The sequence below is a fragment of the Bombus bifarius genome, unplaced genomic scaffold (genome assembly GCF_011952205.1).
Source record: "Bombus bifarius isolate JDL3187 unplaced genomic scaffold, Bbif_JDL3187 scf7180000009596_frag, whole genome shotgun sequence".
NCBI lineage: Eukaryota > Metazoa > Arthropoda > Insecta > Hymenoptera > Apidae > Bombus > Bombus bifarius.
This window is the reverse complement of record NW_022885221.1, coordinates 12,949-18,571: the sequence shown is the minus strand read 5'-3', so window position 1 is coordinate 18,571 and position 5,623 is coordinate 12,949. Positions and strand designations below refer to the sequence as shown.

General features: G+C 36.9%; 1 long non-coding RNA gene across 1 annotated transcript; it reads left to right on the top strand.

Annotated features, from left to right (window-relative positions):
- The first annotated feature begins 747 nt into the window (after window positions 1-747).
- Window positions 748-2,508, top strand: LOC117215420. The gene is made up of 3 exons (XR_004489106.1): window positions 748-990; window positions 1,239-1,486; window positions 1,588-2,508. It is a non-coding gene; the product is annotated as an uncharacterized LOC117215420 (long non-coding RNA).
- Window positions 2,509-5,623: the final 3,115 nt, after the last annotated feature.

Sequence of the window (5,623 nt, the reverse complement as noted above, 5' to 3'; positions counted from 1 at the left end):
AGGTTTAGGGAGAGGGCGAGTGCGCACAGCGCTAACGTCACCTCGTAGACAATCGTATACTCTTCCGGGCTGATCAGGCTACTCGGCGTCACCGTTAACGGTGAGATCTTCAGCAAGAAGATCAACGAGAGTAGCGCCAGTAACAACGACACTAGACACAATAAACCCAAACTGGTCAACGTCTCTTTCGCGCCAACCTCGTGGTCCTTGTGATTCCTTGACAGGGACGACGACCAGGAAGCGTTCAAGGGGTACGCCGTGGAACCGGGACCGGTTAACTGTCCCCCGGTAGTCGTACCCTGAAGAGCAGGTGCAGGCGAAGGTGTCGCCTGACTGGATAATCTGGACAGTCTCGAGATATCAAAGCCTCCATTCGCTTTAGGTCTGTTGCCCTGGTGCAGCGGCGCCGGGGATATCACCCCCAATGTAGTCGACAGATTATTATTATTGTTATTGTTATTCTGTTGAATAACAATAACAATATTTTATTGTTTCGTTAGGGAGTTGCTACACGCCAGCTCCACCATGGCGACGGCATTCACTAGGCAGCCTACATAGCCACCTTTCAGCTCACGCTTCGGGACACTTTTTTCGCTGAGATTCTCCGCGATGAGGCATGAAAGCAGAGACCACCGTCTGCGGAGGCATGATTATTCTATTGTTCCTTTTAACGAGTAATCGTTTTACTCGAGTCCTCTTACTAAACCGTAAGTACAAAAGACTATTATACTTAGATAGGTACTTGGTCTCAAGAACCAACTTATTTTGGTCTTTCGATTAAGTTCTTAATTAAATGCTCAATTAGATATTCATAAATATATCTTCATAATATTTCCCTCATCTATTTCTTTGACATTCTAGCAACCTCGTTAAGACGTCCGCCACTTCAACTTCTATCTACAAGTGACAAAAACTGAAGCTGACCTTCTTCATGGAGAAACATGCCGGAAATGGCATCCGCACGTGTGAATAATTATACTCAGTGTCCAGGTAGTTCTTTCGATCATCCGATAGAAGTCGTTTCTGTTTTTCAGAGTTCGTTCACGTCTCCAGAATGTAAAAATATCCAAGGAAGTACCATTAGGAAGCAATGAAATTCAGAGCTTTTGTGGTTATTCCTTTTTCTGACTGTTTCTTTTCTTTGCCCAAAATGGATGATTTCTATATCAAATTGTTTATCCGTATTTTTTTTTAATATTCCTTGAGATTTTCAATCAACTCGATTTCGAATTTTTTAGCACCCGATCTTCTGGTTGACGTCGTTAAGAAAGAGGAACGAGTGCACAGGAAGCATGGTCGGCGTGAGCATGATTAGATCCGGTCTGCCCGATGACCTTGCCAGTGATAATAGCGGTTCGTTAAGGTGGTTGCAGTCTTGGTTTGCTTCTGTTTCGATTTCCAGCGAACTCGTCAGCCGGCATGGCTTCCGAGATGCTCCCCCTGAAACAAGTCGAAGGGAAATAATTAATGGACTCTCTGTTCGATTGTACGTGGATGACAAGCTGACCGTAAAAAGAAATATACAAATACGATTAGAAAATATAATCCGAACCCCTTTCGGTTTGATCTGAAGGTTTCTTTTTCTAGATGGAACCAAAGATTCTTATCTGGTTTATGGTGAGCTAAGGAACTCTTTGAAAACAGCATTTATAACTTTCGAAAAAGAGACAGGTACTGAGTATTTCTTGCGCGAACAATTGAATAATTAATTCGTTCTCTAAATATCCTTATTTGTTGTTCCTAAAATACATAATGATTGGAAGCTTCTTACGGGAAGCGCAATCAGCCGCTGATATCATTGAAGTCGAAACGCCATTAAAACCATATTACGATTCGCATGTGACATGCTCCATTCATGAAAACACAAAAGTAATAAACACGTACAAATCAACGAAATAAATCCTCCGAGAACGAGACGTTACAGGAATTATATCATTGCGAGGATACAAAAGACTTGCTCATGAGCTACTTCCTTCAAGTAGTCGAGCGGTGTATTTTCCGGTCGTTAACTTCCATATAATGGGATATTAAAGAGTACGGATACAACGCTGCTATTTTTCAACTGTTCATTATCAAATTACGCAGCGGGAATCGTTGCAACGACAAAACTGTAACGACTCGTACCTGCGTATCTCCCATTTAGCTGCGGTAAAAGCTGACTTATCTGCGTTTTTTTTTCACTTCCTCGTTACGGAAACCAGGAAAAGTGATTCACAATACAGTTTCTAACTGTACTTCTCGCGATTCTTTCTTAGAAACAAGCAATTGCTTCTTTTCAATTTCCTAAACCTTTAATAAAACAGTCCATTCCTTGAATAGAAATTAACTTTAAAACTTTAGGCGCATACATTGTACGTATCGTGTGTATGTATTTTGATTTGAAAAGAAACGCGGCAAACGCCTTTGAAAAGACGTTAGGTTTTCAACACCTTAACTAACTTAATTCCAGCGAGTCGTAGATCTGCTGCATCTCCAACATCTGAATATCCATCTTTTACAATGACTTGTTCTCCAATTTGTTAAAATTACATCTCTCCCGTTGCACCGACCTTCTTTAAAGGTTCCCGCGGCAGGTTGAACCCGCATCACGTATCTTCCCTCTTCCTTCCACCCCCTGTTCCCTTTCTCTTTCTATCGGACGGGAAGAGCGGGAACGCTTAAAACGCGCGAATCACGCGAGCGCCTCACGATTTGCGAAACATCACGTGAAAATCACCGATCCGATCTCCGTGCGCGCGGTGCACCGTGGGGGTAACGATTAAATCGACAGGATATACTTTATTGGCTATTCCGTTATTACAGGCTGTAGCTGACGGGGAAATAGTCATTATGGATCGATGAACTCCATTGTAACAACGCACCTTCGAATTGCATCGGAAACGCTTCTGTATTGCGTCCACCGTATAACCTATCATCGTCTGTTTAGGGTAAATCAATGGATCGGAAGTTACGTTTCTATGTTTCTCGCCTGTCAGTATAACACTGTGCAAGAGATACAGCAAGATCCTAAAATCATTCGAGTACAAGTAGCGTAAAATGGTCGTTTAAATTTCAATAAATTAACTATTCATACGTTAATTGTACGCGGTCAGGATTAAGGGGTACGGCGATGGAGAAGATTTTGTTAGCTAGATGTTGAGTAAATAATCGAAGATGATAATTTTATAAATGTTTCGTATTTATGATGATGGAAAAGATTTAATTTGAGTTACGTTACGTTTGAATAAGATAGACTTTTCCAAGAGTGGAGGATTTGTAGAGATAGTGGACGTAATAGTAGTATGATTTAATACTTGATGTGTCTTTTTTTTTCTTTGACATATAGGTCACTGTGGGGAGTAATATTGATCTAGATATAACTATCTTTTCTGAGAAGTACGTATATGCTTATGGGAACTATGTTTGGTTAATCAATAGAGCCATTCTTTTGAGAAATTGAATCTAGAAGAATTCGACGATATTTTGCCTTGTTTCAATGGTACATCATTTTAAAGAAACGCCTGCGATTATAGTATATAATTGCACATAGGTATATGCAAAATTGCATTTTCAAATAATTAAATCAAAAATATAGATTTGTTAAAGATCTTTCCTTTTTAATCAAATTCGTCCAACAACCCCATTCTCGTCAAACATAAAATGAACGGTGCCTTTCTCAAAGAAACAAGAAGAAAATTGCTGTCGTTCTAAAGTTCTTCTCCATTGCTAAACTACCGTTCGTGTTTCTAGTTACACTCCAATTATTCGATTGTAAGAAGCAAGCAATCCGTCCATCCAAGCGCTAGATATAGTTTCTCGAGTAGTTCTCTTCAATACCGTTATATCGATGAACTCTTTTTGAATAAAGTTCACATTTATAAAGCAAACACAATAAAATACGACAGGACAATTGTAATCGATAAATAACATTTTATTAGGATATTATAAGAAGCTAAGATATCGAGTTCTAATTGTGAATATCAAGCGCTCGTCGTTCGAGGAGATTACCAATATTTTCTTCCTTAACAATATTAATTACGAAGTTTCGATACCGTTTATGACATTAAGATCTCTTGATAAAGTTGTATCGTTAAAATCTTACTGTTCCTAGGGAAAATATATAGTTAATATATATAGTTAAATATATATAGTTAAAACCGGAATATATATAGTTAAAACTTCCAGAGGAGCATCTCGCAGACAAATTATTGATTGTTAGTGTCGATTGACTGTAATCGATATTTGGTGCGTGAAGTTGTATGTTTCGTGAACCTGCGTTGATGCAGGGATTCTGTTGCAAATCATAAACTAAAGAGCCACTGGTCAAGGTGAAAGAGGTTCAATAAATCCAGTGTTAGTGTAATTTGACACTTTATGTGCACCGGGTGTATGCAAACAGAGTTTGATGTTCTGAACACCACGGTTGTAAGATTTTATTGAGACCCCAGTATTGTATCCGCACGGTGTGACCCTCTGTTGATGATTGCCCTCTCCACCAGCCGTTTAGTCTCATCTGTCTATCGTGCCTTACCGGCCAGGGGGTTTCCCTAACATCTGAGATATCAGATTTGCAGCTCGGAGAGGACAGATAATTCGGAATATCCCAAAGAAGGGCAAGGTACTGGCCGAGCCCCAAATCACTTACATAGAATTACTTACATAGAACAATCACTTACATAGAATTTTTTTTTCTTTTTTCTTTTCTTTTCTTTTCTTTTTTATTTTCTTGTTGAAATTATAATCAATTCTCACGTCGAGAATTTTCAGTTACTTTACTTAGTATTATGCAATGTTAGCTGATTATTAATAATAAGTTAAGACTTATTATAGATAAATATAATTTACTCACATAGAATAAATTCATTTAATTAATTATGAGATTAATTCACTTACATAATTATGACATACAAGTAAATTTTATAACCACAAATTTTTAAATGTTATACTTTGAATCTGTTCTTACATTTAATTTTAATTTTAATTTTAATTTTAAAAAAAACCTTACAGCCAGTACCTCTAAAATATTCGATAAAAATTCTGATGAAACATTAATTGAAACATCTAAACGCAACAGAGAATGGATATAATTATACAATTTTCCAATATTTCAACATTCATTCATGTACACCGATTTTTATTATCACATTTGTTTCATATCTGAAGAATATGTATTTGTTGGCATCAAAATATTCTCTGTTTCAATCCTTGGTCATTTTAGATCGAGACTTCAAAATCTTCTTGATTAAAATTCTTAAATTTTTTTAAATGAGAATCATTAATTAGAGGACAAAAAGTTGTTTCAATTATTTGAACATTCTGCTATTCATACAATAACATATTTCATTTTAAATTAAAACGAGAATAAATACTATTGTGTATAAATTTAATAGAACGACACACGTGATTTGTAGTCAACACTGTGACAGTTTGTGCAATTACCTTTTAATCGAGTGGAAACGAGAGCATTTTCAAATTTCTATTAACCAACGGTATTATCAATCAATTTTAACAATGATTGAAGGTTGCAAAATTAAATATAAAATGATTTATTAATAGCATACGTAGTGTTAAATTTGCAAACAAGCAGCGTATCTTTTAAGAATAATAAAGACACCAGAAAATAAAGATAATATTCTAATTACAT